The sequence below is a fragment of the Haliotis asinina genome, chromosome 10, assembly GCF_037392515.1.
Source record: "Haliotis asinina isolate JCU_RB_2024 chromosome 10, JCU_Hal_asi_v2, whole genome shotgun sequence".
NCBI lineage: Eukaryota > Metazoa > Mollusca > Gastropoda > Lepetellida > Haliotidae > Haliotis > Haliotis asinina.
The window spans coordinates 53,277,114-53,297,493 of record NC_090289.1 but is presented as its reverse complement, the minus strand read 5'-3'; the positions used below and the strand labels follow the sequence as shown (position 1 = coordinate 53,297,493).

Sequence of the window (20,380 nt, the reverse complement as noted above, 5' to 3'; positions counted from 1 at the left end):
TTCTACTTCCAATGGTTGGGAATCTACCGCCGCCATGACTGTGGAGCGGGGTGATGACAGTCCATGACTAAAAAGCCTACGTTATCAACAACATAAGGCGACATACTGCTTCGTGTACACGGTGCCCTTTTAGAAAGTGGCCAGATGTAACAAGGTTAAGCTATGCATTTACATTTCAACGGATACGCATTCTAGTCGCTTCAGTTTAGCCCCCTCCAGTATTCGACCCACGCTGTAAGAGCTATGCACTTACAAGTCGTTCAGCCTGACCTGATCAAGTTTATACTACTGCATTGCTTGACCAAGTCACAACTGGTTGGGTCTGTTATTGCGAAAGGATGCGACTTGCAAGCTGATTGTCAACGTTTGGCATCTCGGTGTCGAGAAATTGTCAGCAATGTCCTAACTGTTTTTAAACAAGAAACTACGGATGGTTTAAGGTTTCATATTCGGGCTATTAGACAGCGAGCAGAAGCAGCTGGGACCAGCTCTTACGATTCCATGTATGAATGTTTAGCACAAACGCAACCATAACAACATTCTCTACTCCCCTATTTGATGACGTTAAACAGACCAGTCGTTTGGTGCCATTTGACCTCCAGGTCATGTATGTAGAGTATTTCAGGTCAGGCTGAACAACCTGTAATCGCCAGCACACAAAATCAAAGATGTAACCGACTGAACCACCCAAGTTTCCAAAATAAAGAGACGAAGTACTGGTCGCGGAGATCACGTACGTTGCTACCCTCTGAGATATGGAAATTGAACCCCATGTCAGAAATCGAAGAAAAATACATTGCCTTTTAGAAAGTGGTCAGGTGTAACGAGTGATTTTTATTACCCTTTCTCGGTAAAGTGCAAATTCTTCTACTGTGTTGCGATACATGCACTTAAAAATACCCACAACTAGTAGTTTACCTAGTTTAGCTATTAGCAAGATGATAACGATATACATTTGATTACATAATCTAAACTAGGTCGTGGATATGTGCGCTATATAAATATCCTCTATCTATCTATCTATCTATCTATCTATCTATCTATCTATCTATCTATCCAAGTATGACTTTTTTGAGAAACAGAGAACGTCGTTAAAAGTACCAATCAATTTCCAGAAATTCACATATTTTCAGAGCTAATGTTGCATTTCCAAATCATGTCCTCCACATTCCTGTTTCTACTCCAAAACCCGCACATCGACATACCGACCATATTGTTTGGAGGTCTCGGAGGGTACGGGGAAACATTGTTTTATTGTTTTTGAAACCGGTTTAGTCCATCCCAAATTACCTGAATATTTTGTGTTATGATATCATAAAGGCGAGGACACGTATGGCCCGTGCTGTGGTGTCAACAGGGATACATGCGAAGGCGCACTTCCGCTCGGGCGCTATTGAAACATAATGCCCAGTATATGACACAAACTAATTCTAAGGAAATAATCTGTTGACATTCGTGTTGATCTTCAAAGTGTCGGTATATGAAGGTAAGTAAATATATACACAATGTCAATGTATGCATGTACAAACAAATGAAAATCTAGGCAGTGTGGTGGATAAGAGCATTAAACACGTAGCACCAGGGTGATATTGACTAGATATTGACTAGAGATTAGGGTGGTTAACGTGATGTTCATACAGATGTAGGACTTTCATCTTCACCGCCTTTCGCCACGTATCCCCACAGACGGCCACGGTCATGTCGCAGCTGACGGGAGTGAGTGAGTGAGTGAGTGAGCTGGGTTTAACGCTGTTTTACAATATTCTAGTCATATTGCAGTGTGTACACTAGATGAGGGAGGGAATACAAAACTAGTCACTATTTTGTAGAAACCAAGACTGTGGATATGGTGTTGACCTAGAACAACAATCGTAAAGAACCGGGATTCGAACCCATACTCACAGGTTATGGGTTTGTCTAAAGCTCGCAACTCTGCGACAGCAAATTGCGGCGCCTTGAACTGGACCACCAGCGCCACTTTTTGTTAAAGTTAATGAAAGGTAATTACTTCGCTAAAGTTTTGGTATTTTAATATAAGAAGAAAGAAATATAAACAAAATACTACATTTTGGCTGAAAAGCGTCTTTAATATGAATCAGTGTCTATCTTATCGATCGTCATAATGAATTTTCTGTTCTCTCTTTAGCTTGAGTTTCCTGGGTCTGCTTCAGCTCAATAGCTACACAATTACGAAAGCCTAGTGTTGCTACTGTTGTGGCTACTTTGAATAATTATTTTTGTTGCTTCAACTCTTTTCTTTCTTTGCTTCGAGTATTCTGTCGTTGCTTCGAAGGTTTTTTTTAAAAAAACTTTTCAGTGCTGCTTCATTTTTTCCAAGCATTTATTCGTTGCACCCAGTATTTTCTCGTTACTTCAGCTTTTTGAAAGAAACAAAAAATTAATCAAAGCAACAAAATAATTTTGGAAATAACTAGAAAACACTCGAAGAAACGAGTAAATGCTGACATTTCGACTTGAAGTAACGAGAAAATGTTTGAAAATACACGTTTTTATAAGAAAGAGAAATGAGGAAATACGGCAACGAGTAAATACTTGAAATTTCAATTTTTTTTAAAAAAGGAAGCTGAAGAACGAGAAAATACTCAAAGCAACGAGAAATTAAGCAAAGTAAAGAAGAAATAACTGAAGCAATGAGAATATACTCGAAGCAGCGAGAAAATACTTGAAATTACAGGTTTTTAAAAGAAAGTTGAAGGAAGGAGAAAACACTCGAAACTACAAGAAATTCTTCAAAGCAACGAAAAAATAATTGAATAAATGAGAATATAGTTGAAATTACAAGTTTTTTAAGAGAAACTACACGCATCGAAAAATTACACGAAGCAAAGAGAAAGTGATTGAAATGACGACAAAACAATCGAAGCAACAAGACCTGTCGCGAAAAATGTTTATGCTACATGAGTTCCAGGACACACAATTAATTCAGTCACGATATGAGTATGTATAGGAGAAATCTGCGGTATCGCTACTCGTACAGGGAAAGTGCTACTTTTATGTTTAGACCAAATAATCTTGAAAACACATTACGAAAAGCGCAAAGGGAACCGGGTGGCTGGAAGGTGGATGTTAGGGGTGCTTTAGGGAGGGGTCTACGGCGTGCAGCAGTGACAGCAGCAGCAACAGCAGTGTTTTTGAATGATGTGATGCTGGTCATAGATACATATGTAGCATAGTAGTTTCTCCTGCTAGTATCCATAGTGAATGTCGACACTTACAGCATTGATTAAAGTCTCCATAAAACCTGGCCCAGTGACAGTTCAGTGCTCCTTTGTTATCCCTGTAAGGTCGTATCGACTACTTCTCTCTAGGAACACAATACTCAGGTGAACAAATAAGATTTCTAATACGCAATAGTGGTGTAAACTGTAAAATCAACATTATACTCAATCGTTCAAGATTTACATTCGGGGTTTGCTGTTTGGGAGCAAGGGGTTTGTGGTGGTGGTATTTGGCTTACATATACATTGGTGAAATAACAAGACGAATTAAACTGATGCACATAGATTCTTTCACCTATCAGATGTCATGTGAAACACGAAGATAAACAAGAATAATACATGAAGATGTGAGGCGCATTTGGTTCAGGTAATTCTGAACTAATTGTCAAAACACCAAACTTCTTCTTCTTTGATTTCTTACAAGAATCTTTTAACAACGAAATTCGTTCAAGTGCACTGGCTGATGGCTAGGATGTTCATTCTTCACAATATCTATGGCTTACAGGCAAGGTGATCCTTCAGGTATACGTACACTACAAACAAAAAATACGGGAACACATATGCGTATCAAATTTTAAGGTGTCCCATATTTTTTGTTTGTAGTATATGTTTATACTATGTGCTGGAATGCTAACATTAATGATGAGAAACAGGAATAGTAGGGGTATTGACAATGTTAAATACAATTCATAGATATCATTGAGCATACAAAGGACAAAGGTTCCCAGTCATAATATGGATGCTATGGCCTTGATCTTATAAGAAGGGTTTTTGAAAGGGATACGATTCATTTGTGATTTGTGGATAATTACGAACAATGCATGTCATTCGAAACATTTGAAACAGCTTTCAACGTAGATTTGCGATCCTCTGTGTCGTTGAAGTCAACGATTTCCCAAATATTGACGCTGTCCTACAATCTCCCTTTACTCGTTGAGTAAGCTGACTTTTATTGAATAAATACTCATTAAAATCGTGAAACATATGGAGACACACTATTTACAGGTATTATCATTTGCCTCATTTAAGTTAGAATTATTGCAGTATCAAATTCCTCATGGTATGAAAACATGCCCTCTTCATAAGGTGGAATACGTAAGTATTGTGGCTGTGTAGCTATAACGTATGTATCATTAACACAGATCTTGTTCAGTAAGGCTTTTTCTAGTTCTGTTTTTAGTCTTGTACCTGTTTACAAGGTCACATTATTCCAATACACAATTACAAGCTAACATTACTTACGTAAATTGTTTGCGGCCCACATTAATTATTAATTACATAATCACAGTCCTCCATTACACGGTTGATTACCTACAATCATAGAGCACACGGGCATATTGTTAAAAGCCTTCAGTTACTAGTATTGGGTATATAGTTACAGTCTTCTATTACTCAGCTAAATTGTTACAGTCACATGGTACTAGGGGACATAGTTACATGCCTTTAATTATTATTATTCCTGATCCCATCTCACTCGGGCTCCTTTTTACAAATAGATATTTGCTTCCCTCGCCTTTCTCGAAGACTACAGTCATTATATGACTGGAATAATACCGACTTGACGTACATTCCAACTCAACTCGGAGACTAAACCTTGATCTGTTTAGAAAAAAACGTTAACCGAACTGACTAATGGTCATTATTGCCTCGACTGGTGTGACGAAATATATACAGTTAGAAATAGGAGATATCGGATTTACAAGATTTACGGTAAAATTGCAAATGATGAAGACAAGGAGGAAACAGATGATGAAGGCAAGGAGGAAACAGATGATGAAGAGAAGTTAAGGGAAAATGTGACAATATATTCCATGTTTTATCTTTTTGGTTCTGTATTACTTTTTCTCACATGCCATTGGCTACTGGTATGCTCTCAATATGGAATATCCACTATTTTTAAAAATATTTTAACAATATATATCAATATAACATAGTCTGTCAATATAGATGATAAAATGTGCATGTTATGAAGTCAATATGCAATATATTACCACCTCCCCACTTCACGTGGTGTACCTGATGCAATTCCCAGTTCATTCCAGTAATGGCATGTGTATGTTCTCCTACAACTACAATTTTATTTGAAGACAGCTTAAACCCCCGCATTAATTAACTCCACTGACCTATTTATCACACACCAGACCTTGCAAATAACTGGGCAATAACAATTCATAAAGTAACTGCATTTTGAATGTGACACAATGTGTTGCAGCTATCAATTCCTTCAAAGCGTAACTATGCTAAATACCCCCGACGCTGGCCACCCTCCACATTGCGGCAATAATGGAGAACTGATCGGAATATAATCATAGTTCGACTATAATGGAGTAAACATTTCTATATCATTTCTTATACCAACCCACATCTGTTCACATATCTGTACTCATCATTGTCTGGAAACCAAAGCTACGCCGCCATAAATTCTCATAACACAACGATAAAATGAGACGATAACGGAGTGACACTTGATATCGCCTGACTCCGAGGTCGATACTGTCACAAGTGTTAACAGTCTCGAGCTGTGTCGCACCTTACTCGATGATGTAAAAGCTGCAGTGTACAACGATGCGTGGCGCGAAATTCAGGTCGGCATCGTGTCAGAAGGGTTGGAGATCAATGCTCCTTATAACCACATTAGGCAGTTGTTTAACGGGGCCAAGTGTTTCACGGTCTACTGTGCGTTATACAATACAACTTTCGCCTTCGCGGAAGTAACGGTAAGTGTGAATGATCAGGCTACCGAATGTGCCCCAAAGATTCTTTTATGGCGTGTAATAAGCCCTTATTTCAAGATCGATATCACACTGCATATGTACGGACCTGTAGCCGCAATGACACAAATGTTAGAACCTGAATCTGTGAAGACAGACTTATAGCTGCATTTGTTAGTACCTGTTTCGGTGAAGACAAAGTTTTAGCTGCAGGGTTAGAGTGAGTGAGTTTAGTTTCATTTACTCAGCAATATTCCAGCTATATGGCGGTATAACTGCAGGTATTAGTACCTGTTTCGGTGAAGACAAAGTTATAGCTGCAGGGTTAGAGTGAGTGAGTTTAGTTTCATTCACTCAGCAATATTTAGTACCTGTATTGGTGAAGACAAAGTTACAGCTGCAGGTGTTAGTACCTGAATCGCTGAAGACAAGGTTGGTGGGGGTGGATTTTTTGTCAAGCTCTTTACGTTTTGACCAGTTCTCCACTCACAGTGGTCATAGTATGTTCGTACCGAGTTGCGAAAGATGGTAACTGCACACTTCACCTGACATCAAGTGCAGTGCTTTCTTAATCCTGCTTTACCTCTGTTTATTGCCCACTATCCATTGCTGGTGGTCTTTGGAAACGGGTTTTAACGAAGACAAGTGATATTTATGGTTTTCATATTTTTCAGCCCACCTCCAGATATATCCAGTACCAAAAAGCATTAACTGAAAGCGAAGATATTTGATCCCTGACGTACGTAAGATCAGTTTTGGGACCGACCATACCGTAAAAACATAGAATGGACCATTACCAGTGTCTGCGGACAGTTGAAGCTGTGGCAATATATCCACCAGAATGAGAAATCTGCGTTGCTTATGTGGCGTTATTAAAACTCATTTATTGTATGATTTCTTAAAGGGAAAGATAGGATTGTTAGTTTCAAGTTTGTAATCAGTGCTACTAGCCAACATATAGGTTTCACAGAATGACTAATAGGACAAAAGACGTACAGCAATTTATATCCACTTTTGTCATTGTAATATTTTTCATGTAATAATACTTATTTTCACAGAATTTCGAAAGACATTCGTCCGCTCTTTACACATCAGATTAAGAAAGGAAGGTGCCCATATCCATCTGTTTCCAAGAACCATAATGGTTTCTTAACTCTTTAAACAATGGACATTTGTTGATAACATGAAACTTATCCTCCACTCTATAGAAGAAGTTATAGAAAATACATATGTCATATTTCTTAATGTAATATGAGTTCTTCCTCATCTGTCTTATGTTGAACAATATCTCATCATCATCATCATCATCATCATCATCATAGTCATCATATTGATCTACATCTTGATTACATCAAATGACACCGGGAGTGTGCACAAATAAGGGGAGAGTTTTTAATTTATAGAATATGTGATGTTAGTAAGTAAGAATGGGAGTTCATTGGAGTGACTTCCCTGCGAGTCGCACTGGTCTCGCTTTGTATTGTGATGAGGAGCTGATATTGCAAGCATGAGGAAACCAGCGGAAGTGATGTGTTGTACTTTGTACTGCAGGTCCATTTTATTCCTTCAGCTTTAAGTTATTGTATTTTTCCATTCTTGAAAGAAGATATCTTATTTCTAAACAATCTATAAAACACTTTTCATTTCAACATTCAGTTAGATCCAGTTTCGTCAACTGATGTTGTCCAAGAGTGTATGCTGTGCACATCTAACGCTATAGCATATCAAAGGGTAGTTGTGGAGAAGATATTGAAGCATCCGAATAAGTGTTAATCGATGACGTACATTATGTTTCAGAATCATAAGATAAACTGCATACCTGACACATTCAACATTCGCCGGTAGCGTGGGCGTGTTTTGTGAAATTCCGAAACATCTTGTACAAACGTTCAGCTATATTTCTTGTCAAACTTCATAACTTTTACAACCCTAAATGTCTGAGCCAAAATAATTATGGTTATATTTTCAGGTCGAATGTTTGGAAAAACATTTTAAATGTAAAATTACTGAATCTATTCATGGCTTATACAATTGCACACAGTGTACATTTTCCCTTGCCAGATCAGGACCTCGTTCCACTAAGCGACGGTTGTCGTGATGGCAGTCGCAAGGCTATGTTAAAGTATGAGAGTTACTAAACCCTCAGCGCTACGATTGCCTTCTCGAACGGGTCACTGTCTTCTACTGATGTAAGCCTCTTTAGACTGGAAGTTAAAATAACTCAAGGACGTTTACATTTTGATACGATTTTTTCCTCACCAAGTTTCCAGGATTCCTATTTTTCCGAGGTCTATGTTTTCTAAAGGTCGTGACTGTAGTCATGTATTTACCGACCAACCGACTTACTATCACAATACGATTTCACACGACCAGAAACGGTATTTTCATCGATATGACATCTGTATCGGTATCCCTTCCGCTCTCTTCATATTCAATTCCTTACTTAATAATTTTATAGCAAAGGAGAACAACAACAGCTTGAGTATACAACCCTGTCTGAAACCAAATGTAAACTCTGATGGTTCGGAAAATACTTGTTCTCTCTAAACGGAGCATGGAATAAGCCAAAATCCAGCAAGACACAAGTGCTGATAATTTCAAAATGTTACCGGCCCGAATTTGATCTAACCAGACCAGACACCAAGATATGATGCATTTACTCCAATGTATAGAACATCTGAATCTTTTACCGACCATCGGGCTTCCTAGTTGTAAATCTAAGCCGTCCGTCAGAAATCAAGCCAGCCTCGGGAGGACGCGTGAGTCTTATTTCATACACTAATTTAAACCTTGGATTTACACTGTGGTAAAACCTGATGTACCGTGTCAGAGTGAGTGAGTGAGTGAGTGAGTGAGTGAGTGAGTGAGAGAGCGAGTTAAATTTTTCTCATCAATATTCCAGCTATATGACGGCGGTCGGTAAATAATCGAGCCTGAACCAGACAATCCATTGATATCAGCAAGAGCATCGATCTGTGCAAATGGGAACCGATGACAAGTGGCAACCACGTCAGCGAGCCTGACCACCCGATCTCGTTAGTCGCCTCCTACGACAAGCATAGTCACCTTTCGTGGCAAGCATAGGTTGCTGAAGGCCTGTTCTACCCAGGACCTTCACGGCTCACCATGTCAGAAGTACGATAAGGACTTACGGACATGAAATAATAACATACCAATGTTAACACCTAAATCATACAAATAAATGAAGCCTTTATTGAAGACGCTAACAGTTTCCCTACCATAGTTTCTGAATCCAGGAAACACGCCTAAACATTTGACTTTTAACTAACAGTACAGTGATCTACATACACCTAAGGATTTCCCCAAAAATTATACCCTTAACATGTTTACCTCTTAAGCATAATGCTAAATATCTCTGACAAGGAACGTCTTCACATCGTGTTTGGGATCTGTGTGCAATTGCATGATGTTTTACTTAACTTGTGTAGAAGAGTATTGTTGAACTACATAACAATACCTAAATATTGCATTTCCTAATTGTAAAATAGTTTCAGGATTCTTTCAAATCCTGATGTTAGGAACTAAATATATAGTTTGCTCAAAATCTATGCTTCGACTTTTAATTATTTACAGGGAAGATGTTTAGATAGTTGATTTTTTTTCTGTCCGCCGGAGACAAATTTCGAGGAACCAAATGAAGACGTTCATGAAGCTGTGAAAGCCGCTTGTTAAGAGGTTGTAAAGGATATAAATGTACATTGAACAGTTGGCGTTTCTCTAACAATGATAAAGTCGACCGGGTGTTGGCACTACAGAATATACGCTAAGTTTAACTGTAGTTTTCAATACTACATTTAACGTCTGAGTGACTACAACACATGTCGCGCACAATGGCAGCCCTTCACTTGTTATTATCGTTCATAAATGAACTCACGTCAGTTTTTCATCACCTCATGTACAACCGGTCAATGATCCTGATGTTATAAAACACAATGGATGTGTCTTATCTTGTCTTAAGATATATCACCGCTTACTGATGCAGTCCAGATTTTGAAAAAAGGTAGGTTCTCTTCTCTATATTTCACATCTTCATATAGCGGGTTGTAGGGATTTGATCACAGTCTTACAATGGGATAGATAACATATATACACACACTTACAGAAGCAGGCACTCGCTTTCTTTAAAGACTCATCTTGTTTAAAAGACTTATCTCCGTTCACCGTGTGTGAACTCACAGACGTGATATTGCTGGAGCGGCTTAACACTGAAGTCACTAACTCCCGGGGGTGGCCATGTCCCGTTTTGTCCCACCTACCTGAACCTGTGTTCCTGTATGTCCAATAGAAGAGCCACTTGTCGGCGGTCCGCTCACATTGAAGTGTGGTAGGTATGAAGCTATATACTTCATTTTACTTGAGTTTGTTTGGTCGATAAGTTGATAATATCATTCCCAGCTGGTGGTGGGAAGTTTCAAGGGAGACTACTGGAATGCCCGCTTCGTGAATGTAAAGAATTGTCAGACAAACTTAGTCGTCACAGATGGTCGAGCCATGGGTAGAGAGAATACCATATGGCCATGGCTACAGATCGGATCTTGGACTGATATCACACCAGCTTCAGCTTCATATATATGATCAGTTACTGCTTCAATGTCAGTCTCGACTGTCAGTCACTGCCCACCTGACTTCACCAAACGGAAATTACCTGAAGCCATCCACATCAAACGACACCGATCCCTGATCAACAGAGATCAAGGTTATTTCACAGCATACAACGATCTCATCAACCAGCCCTAAATGCTTGTATAACGTGTATAAACATGTCCATCGTCTCTTGGGTTCACTTCCACAGAACGATCACCAGTCAATCCCCCTTCTGACCAACACCTACCCGTCACTCCATCTCGTCAGGCAACATCCTTCTTACTAACACGTATTAAACCAGAGCTACTTACATACCGCCACTGAAGACTCCCATCTGGTTCAAACACACATTGCACCTTTGAATATTAAAAAATGCAAGCAGTGCATCAACTAATAAAATGCTCCAACTCAAAGATTTCTACAGCTAAACATTTGATAGCAATCCCTTTCAGTATAGCCTTGATTCTTCAGTCAGAATGAATATGGTACTTGCATGCACTTATTTTCTTCTTTCACCATCATCCTCATATTACGTATTTGACACATTATCAGATGAGGTTCCTACCTGTTCCTGTGATTCCCTGAACGTTTACGTGGATGATGGTATTGTTAAAATCACTAAGCAAACCACTGCATTGCTCCAAAATGTTACTCTTCACGCAAACCTAAAAGTCGCTCCATAACAAAGATATTTGCAAAAATACGAAATTTTTTATTCAGCACTTCCACGAAATCTAACATTTTGAAATCCTGGGGTAACGTTATCATTCAGTATATTGTAAAATGAGTTGATTGTATGGATGGAGAATGATAAATACAATACTTTGTAAAAAAAAGACTGAAATTTGCACTCATTGACCATTGACCTCAATCAGTTACCTAATTATTCATTTTTGAGCTTAGCAGACAACAAATTCCCAATCAGCACGAAACACTAGCCAGAGTATGTGGTTTGTTTCCTTTAAAAATTGCCGGGTGTATTTGCATTTCTGATACATCTGACAAGTGTATATCGCGTACTCTTTTTGCAAATGACAATTAAAGAGGCGCATTTGTTATAGAGACATACGGAAGTTGATTCCCATCACTTTTGTGCCGAGAAATCTTTGAATTATAGAACAATTGTCAGGGATAAATAGGACGATACGTGTTGCCAGCTTCCAAGTGCTTAGAAAAGCAATTTTGTAGCCCTCTTGCATTATCGTGCAATGTTCGATGAGTTACTGAACAGTCATCTCCAAAACAGCACAATTAGAAACAAACATTTATCACCAGCCATTCAAAATGACCTTCTTGATATTTGTTCATTCCAAATTAAAATCCAGTTGGTTAATGACTGCAATTCACAGAAATGTTTTCCCTCATTGCTAAAGAGGCGACAGATTCCTCAACGAGAAGATAAACCTTTGTCTCTGTTCGACATATATATATATCACTGAACGACCAGGGCCAAACTATACTCAAGAAATCATTTTTAGGTTTCACTGAGGCTGACATTACAAAGGCAGCTGCCTTAGCCGAGTTATTTCTGCCAGAACTAGACAAGTATAGGGTTAAGAAATGCTATCCTTAAGCATTCTTTGTTCACTGTAACTCTCATTGTTTCAATCCAGCTTTGGTTCATAGCTGTTCCAAAACATAAGTCAACTCAATTCAACTGTTTATTGTTTTGAAAGGGCATAGACCCATATACAACAGGGACACATCTTAATAATGGCATATTTGATCAACTTTCTAACTAATCAATTCTTTTCTAAGCAAAAATGCATTGAAATAAATAGGGCTACTTTGCGTTGTTTTGGAGGTTCGTTGCAGGAAAGTACAGAAGGCAATAGCTTAACATTGATGTGAGATAAGGCATTTGCGGTAGATACGTATTCCATATGATTTTCATATACAGGACAAATAAACATAAAATGGAAATCATCTTCAATAATGTAACATAACGGACATACTCCATAGAAATATATCTTCCATGACTAATAAATGGGTCAATAAGGCCTAATTTAAAACGTATGAAAGTATTGCGAACGACTTAAACTGACGATGCGAATCATATCTAGAACTTTCATTAATATTTGCATGCCATTCCAGGTTAAAGTGGGTGAGTGAGTTAAGTCACTTTGGCAATATTCCAGCCATATCGTGACTAAAACAGTATACAGATTAACAACAGTGAAAGATTATACAATCCTCTCATCGAAGGACAGTAGAATAACTAGAATATCACAGATATACATGTAAAACTTGTAATTGAATCTAAAACATTTTAGCTATAAGGGACAACACAATATAAAAATTGGCAATAGATCGCCAACAACTGGAGGTTCCAGATTAAACATATCATATGCCTACATAAGAAACTGTATAACAAACATAGTTACATTGCCAGCTGTTTGTGATAACCAAATAGAACCAAAACTATATCTAAATGTATATCCAGTTATTCTTTCCAAGATTATCAAGATGTGAAAGAATATTGAACTTCAGGGCTTTTTAGGTAAACCATGTTCAGGCATATCCATTATTTTATACCAATACATGTATTTTAAATAAACATGATGTGCACAATGGAAACCTCCCACATTCATCATAAACCATATCCTTTGGTATTGACAAATTAATATTTAGAAACTGTTTTACAGGCACGCATTTTTTTCTGTGGTATTATACTCTTTAGAATCATACGATAAAATCGGTTGTATCTGAGAATCGAATAATTTGTAGTAAATATATGGTCGGTGTAATAACACCGAGCACAAGAACATCATAGTGAAGTACAAGAACACTTCCTTTGCTCTCCTCGCCAGGTGAAGTACAGACTTACTCAGATTCAGCGTATGGGTAAACAATATGCCAAGGTGTTTATAATCATTCACGACATTCATATGTTTACCTTTTGAAAAATAAATTCTCTCTAGCCGAGAAAGTACCACCTCTACGGAATGTAACAAGGTTTGTTTTACGAAGATACACATTCACTGCCATGTATCTGTATACGCTGAAAGTATATCCAGTTAATTTTGAAGACCAGTTACAGAACTGGACATAAGGATCACACCTCCAGCAAATAACATGAATGTTCGATTAGTTTTGGAGCAGGTTGGATGCGATGTTTACCAGACTTCGTGATGTCTAAATATACCCCGCTCATGGAAAAGGAGATAAGTACAGGATGTAAAACGCATCCTTGACGTAGATGTGTCTTAAATCCTCTACGTGTCTCCTTTTTCGACAGGGCTATCGAAAAAGTCACCAACACCACTGCCACAGCGGACACATGATTTTACACTGGAAAAAAATCGATCGCCTGCTACCACACATCATACTTCGCAAGTCCCCATTTCTAAAACGTTTCCACATCATACCTCCATATACACAATTGCACGCCGTGTGGAAATCTACAAAAGCTACATTACAACTTTTGCTTGAAAAAGGATAAATATTTCTAAATAACAGCATATAAGGATAAAATATGATCAAGTCTTAAGTAGTCCTTTCATAAATCCTGCTTGAGATTCCGATATTAAATCTCTCATATTCGATCATTGTGTTACGATACTGTTGATAAATGTTTTACCAAGAATACTAGTCAGCGAAATACCCTTTAATTGTCAGGATTCTGTGCGTGTCTGTTTTCACGTAAGGGGATAATAACAGATGCACCCTGATGAAGGAAAACGAGCTGTATCAAACACTCGATTGAACATTTTAACAAGGATTGGCATAATGTCAGGTAATCAGTATTTCAGCACTATTGAAATAACACTGTCAACTCCAGCAGATATACCACCTTTAAGACGAGACACTGCATCCAACGTATTGTAGTTTGTAATGGGTGATTCCATCACAATCTTATCGACATCATTAAACTCTTGACATAGCACGCCTTTGTCACAGTCAGATAGTTGTCAACATCCTAAGCAATATGCTCCTTGGAAAAGAGATTCTTAATATGACAGCCATTCCGACATACTTCTCATGGGGGCAGAACGACTTTGTAGAGAACGTATAATTTTCCAGAACAGTTTCGGACTGTTTAGGGAGTTATTGAGTCGCTTAGGTCTTGACGATTGGATGTCACATTTGAACTTTCTACAAGAAGTTTCGATACATACACGACAAATCAAAAGCTGGCGCCTTGTTCATCACAATCCACAGTATCTTTAGCATGACTGATTAAAGGTAACGTACAAGATAACACACAGGGGAAATGGCGTCTCTAACCGATCACCAACATTTAGCATTTCTATAAACCCCGAAAAACCTAACAGGTGCTACCATATTGACCTCATCGTGTTAGTAAGATAAACACTGCAGCCACACCCACTTGCCGGATATCGGGTCTTATTTCTTATGCATCAAAACCTTTGCACAACCATTCAGCCATAACTCTTAATACCCTCAGCCTGCCGGACAAGCTGGAATAACCCCGAGAAAGAAATCAACAACACTAGAACCCCTTTCTCATACATTCGTGAACTCGCCGCCTTTGTCACCTTTAGGTGTCCCGTTTAATATATACAAACAACAAACATAATCCAATAATATAAGTCTAACTAATTAATTAATTAATAGTAGAGTCACGTGATGCCGCTGCTGGATAGGGGCATTGCTTTCATCAATATATACATCATCTTTACATTTCGCTCAAAGATTGAATGATTTTCATAACCAGTGCGAGCATTACAATCCCCGCAAACTACTACATGCAATGAAGTGAAATCAGTCCAGCATAAAAGTCTCAAATATATCAATAGGTCAACCTGAATTATCATTCCTGTTGTAAAATGTAGAGGCTACATGTGGAACATGTATACAAAGCAGCATAAACCACTAATTAAACTAAATGCAACTTCAGGGAATTTTAATAGTAGAGTCATGTGACGCAGCGACTGGATAGGGGCACTGTTTTCATCAAATTGTTTATCTGAGCGGAAAATTAAGAGCACTGTTCCACAATTTCTTGTCTCACACAAACACACACACCACCAGAACATCTGCCCGCTGACGATAGTTTCACTGCTGGAACAAAGTGTCTGGTATCAAAGTAAGCAATGAAAATTCGCAAAATCAGTGATAAATGCATCCGTAATATCAAATGTCTTGAGATAAGCTATAAAGTCTTACAAGCCACTGATATTCCATTATAATATTCGGATGTAGATATCTCAGGCTAGAGACCCAGTGATTGTTAAAATATATTTACAAAGGGGAAGGACAGTTCTGTACTTAATTTATATGTTGACTGAAGAAATAAGTACAATAGCCTGTTACGCGAAAAGAGACGACTTTACAACATATTCATTAAAGATGAATTATTGCAGAATACTAGTAATGCGAAATACTTCTGGAATACGTTTAGGACATATAACCTCGTGCAGGCAGACTCCTGGGAAACATATATACACAATGGAGTGGTTTTCCGAGTTTAGTAATTTGTTCCAAACTTGTGATAGTATTGATGGTTCTTCCGATGAACTCTCGGGTGATGATTTGAGTTTGTTGTTAATGAAAGGACTTGTGATGTTTTAGACTCACCAATGGCCAAAGAGGAAATCTCGGAAGCTATCAGGAAATTAAGATGTTCTAAATCTCCTGGTGAGGATAACCTAATTCCGGAATTTTTTAACCGCTCAATGGATATACTATTATCAAATACTGAATTGTGTCTTGTTTAACTCGTCTGTATTCCAGACAGCTGGAGCACAACAACTATCATACCATTGTCTAGTAAAGGTGACCCAAAAGACCCCAACGATTACACTGCTCAGTGCATTTCGCAAACTTCATGCATCTGTACTTAATAATATGCTATCGTTGGGGGCAGATTCGTGTGCTAGGATTGTTGAATCACAAGCAGGGTTTAGAAAGGGATAAAGCAGAATAGATATTTTTTTATTTTGCAATTAGTCGTCCAACGATACTTATCGAGAAAAATTGGGAAAAATCTATGCACTCTTTGTTGATTTTTATAAAAAAAAAGCTTTCGATTTTGCAAATAGATCCAAATTATGGTATGTTCTTTAACGTAGAGGCGTTTCACCCAAAATGTTTAAGGTATTTTACTTCTATGTATAATTGTGTCAAAGGACGGGTGCGTGACAGCTCTTTATCTTTATCCCACCATTTGATTGCCCACGCGGCATGCGTCCATGGTGTGTCATAAGTCTCTTCTCCTGCTTTATCAATGAAGTTAGAAGTTGAGTCAAGCTGTTACCCTGGAATACAACGACATCCTGATGTTGTACAATTATTCCCTCTGTTATTTGCTGATGACAGTGTTATTTGCTGATGACAGTGTTATTTGTTGATGACAGTGTTATTTGCTGATGACATAGTGCTATTTGTTGATGACAGTGTTATTTGCTGATGACATAGTGCTATTTGCTGATGACGTAGTGCTATTTGCTGATGACATAGTGTTATTTGCTGATACCATATATGGTCTACAAAAACGTATTAATGTCTCAGAAGGCTTTTGTGAAAGTCACCAGTTTTCTTTTAACTTAGAAAAAACTAAAATTGTCTTTAAGACTGACGGCAAATTATCGGAACATGAAAAATGGTTTTTAAATGGGAATCGACTAGAAATGGTGCCGTCTTTTAAATATTTAGGTGTTACTTTTTCATGGATTTCTCATGTAAAATGTGCAGCTTTACATTTTGTATAGTGTACGTAAGTCTTTACATATATTAACAAGGGAAAATTGGACAAAATTTTACTAATATTTTATAACGGTATGTGTTATTGTAAACTGGAAATTTACAAACCAACTGAGCACATTCCGCTATGTTAAACCTGTCAAGGGTCACAATGATAACGAGTATCAGACTTAATCCGTCACCAGTATCTCTCAAACTAACAGAAACAAGGTGTAATGCATGTATCTGTCTCTACGGCTGTTTGTAGTTCACGCTGGTGTAATCACGCGCGTGCCACGTATACCCTCGTGGCATACTCACGAATGGCCATCTATGCCTTGGTCCTTCTACATGACATAATCAAAGGTTCACAATAACAGCACTATCGTAAGTTTTATCTGTAAACGCGATTATCTGCGATAGCTGGAATAGGTATATAATACGGATGACAGTCACAAATCAGGGGTGGCTGTATAGTAGATGTCATCTATTGCATTACGTTGTGCATACTATGCTGTTTTGTTACCATGCCCTCTGGCTTCATGTATAGAGTATTTAGCGATGACATTGTGTTGTATACGTTTGAATGTGTGTCGTTATTTATATAGTGTATAAAACGAATCTGTGTATGATGTTTATATTCTTTGAAAGCTGATTGATAACTATGATTGTACCCATACTATTGTGACTAATTATGTAAAGATCATCCTGTGACTGTGGCGTAATAAACTCCTTGTTTATTCACTCAGGTAAGACCTTTTACTGTCTTCTACCTTGGCAAATCGTTAACATTACTATTCAGTGTTTTCTGCAATACATGTTTGCTATCATGACCACATGTTAAGATTCTTGGCAAGGTCGTTATGTTGATGTGGAACGTGGGCCGTTAATATATTTTAGACTGCATTACTCTCCATTGCTCTGTTCAGGAGTGTGAGGTACCCTAGTGGTTAGAGCGTTTGCTCGTCGGGCTGAAGGCCTGGGTTCGATTCCCCACGTGGGCACAATGTGTTAAGCCCATAAGCCCAGCGGTGTAAAACCCAACTCGCTCCCTGTATTGCTGTTCATGTTTTGTCTGTTTGATAATAGTGGTTTCGTGGTTGTCGTGGAGCGTGTCGTGTATTGTTTCAATTATTGCATTATGAGTGAATACTTTCTCGTGTTGAATGATACTGGTATAATGTATAGAGTGTGTTCGACACTGTGTATTTCATTATGTACTGCGTAATGTTGTTTTGGATATATTATAAAATGTATGAATGGAAATTGGGATGATGTTATGTGTTAGAAAATGTATCTTGATTTGTGAAGTATGTGTCGTGTATATCCACGTATGATGATTATGTACTTTGTATATCGGCATATAATGATAATGTATTTTGACAACTGATTAGCGTGTCGATATGTTCTAATAATTTTTTTACCCTATACTATTGTGACTAATTATGTAAAGAGCATCCTGTGACTGTGGCGTAATAAACTCCTTGTTTATTCACTCAGGTTCTCGTATTGTGTGTAGGTTGGGACAGTTACACCTCTTAGCTGCCAAGCGAGCTGATTCCCCAAACTCGCGATTTAACACATATATTTAACCCATTGCCCTATATGATCTATTCGTTAAGATCTTTCTTTCTAAAATTTGTCCCATTCTCCTCATATTGCCGAAATATGGGGATTACACAATTATAAAGAAATATTATTGCAATTTTACAAATGTTTGATCTAAACGATTTCTTGGGGTCAAATCCTCAACGTTGAACCATGTTGTGAAAGGAAAATGTGGACGTTATCCAGTGTGCATGTTTACTTACAAAAGAGCCGTTGCCTTATGATGTAAAACATGTGATATGTCTGATACGAGATTTGTTAGAAATGTTATAAGTTACTAGTTCTAGATTGTAACACGGGGAAAACTAACTAGACCGTTAAAATGAAACATATTCTCTATATGTATTGATTTGGTTATCTTTGGGAGGAACAATGTGTAGTTCGTGTTAGGAATTTTATGTCGGTGTTTGTATGCAGACTTAAAGTATATCATGAGCAAGATTGGCATGCAGATAACAACACCAAATATTCAACTTATATTTCGTTTAAATCACCCTTTAGCTTAGAACTGTATATCAAAGAAGTCACTATTTCAAAATTCAGGGCCTCGTTTGCTCAGTTTAGCTGTTTTTCACACCGGCTTTGAATTGAAACTGGCAGATACGTTAATGAAACTAAAGTTGGTAGAATATGTCTTGTATGCAAAGAACGATATATTGAAGACGAGTATCACTTTTAATTAGTATGGAATCTATACCAACATTTAAGGTCCATACTTCTGCCAAAGACGTACTATTTGTATCCTACTGTACATAAATTTAAGACGTTAATGTCGTATAAATCCAGAATTTTTTAAAATTTAGCAGTGTATGTATTTAACGCTATGCGGCTTAATTATCCCTACATACTGTAACATAGCCAAATACTGTAACAAGGCCAAACTGTATGTTAATTCACTGTTTGTATTGTATGTAGTATATACTTTTTCATAACCAGTTGCAAAATGTAGAATGGGCCTGTGGCCTCCACTACAAGAAATAAAGATTGACTGATGATAATAGTGACAGTTTGTTGTTACCGGTGCGCGAGTAGTTTCTATCCTGTGAGAGAAGATCCTGGGGCGGACCGCACTGCTATTACGAATGTCGCGTCGCCTCGTTTTCTCTGATCGTCCCGTGTCTAGGGGTTGACCATCACTACGTGCTTTAGTCATCAGCTTACCATTCTCAAAGTAACCAGTCAAACCCCGGGACTTGGCATCCTTAAGTTGTTCGTGTAGTCTGACGGTTAAATCACTGGACACGCCATAACCGTTACTCTCTAGTGTTGTTCGTGATTTCAGAATCTCTCTCTTGTCATCAGAGAGCGCAGTTTAGCGATGAGCGGTCTCGGTTTAGATATGACAGCACGTTGGGGGTCTAAGTCGATATCATCGTATGACGTCATCAGCAACCCAGGGTATTGTCTACATTATTGTTCAAAATGTTAAGTACTTTGAACTTTGAACTTACAACCGTTGTGTGACTCCCCAGTATCCTCTGCAACGTTGCCACGTCTGCTGAAGTCTTTATTTTGTCGATCTCGCTGTCGAGATGTAATATTTTCTGATCTACGTTTTCCGTCTGGACGGAG

At 38.1% G+C, this 20,380-nt stretch overlaps 1 protein-coding gene across 2 annotated transcripts in view; it reads right to left on the bottom strand.

The window, feature by feature from the left end:
- LOC137299111 (uncharacterized) overlaps nucleotides 1-10,294 on the bottom strand; it is an 82,366-nt gene extending 72,072 nt beyond the window's left edge. The window contains exon 1 of one of the 2 annotated variants that reach the window (XM_067831615.1): nucleotides 10,228-10,294. The gene's annotated coding sequence lies outside the window, so the exon portion shown is untranslated. The remainder of the gene's footprint in view (nucleotides 1-10,227) is intronic. The other variant, XM_067831614.1, reaches the window with a different exon arrangement.
- Between the last annotated feature and the right edge of the window lie 10,086 nt (nucleotides 10,295-20,380).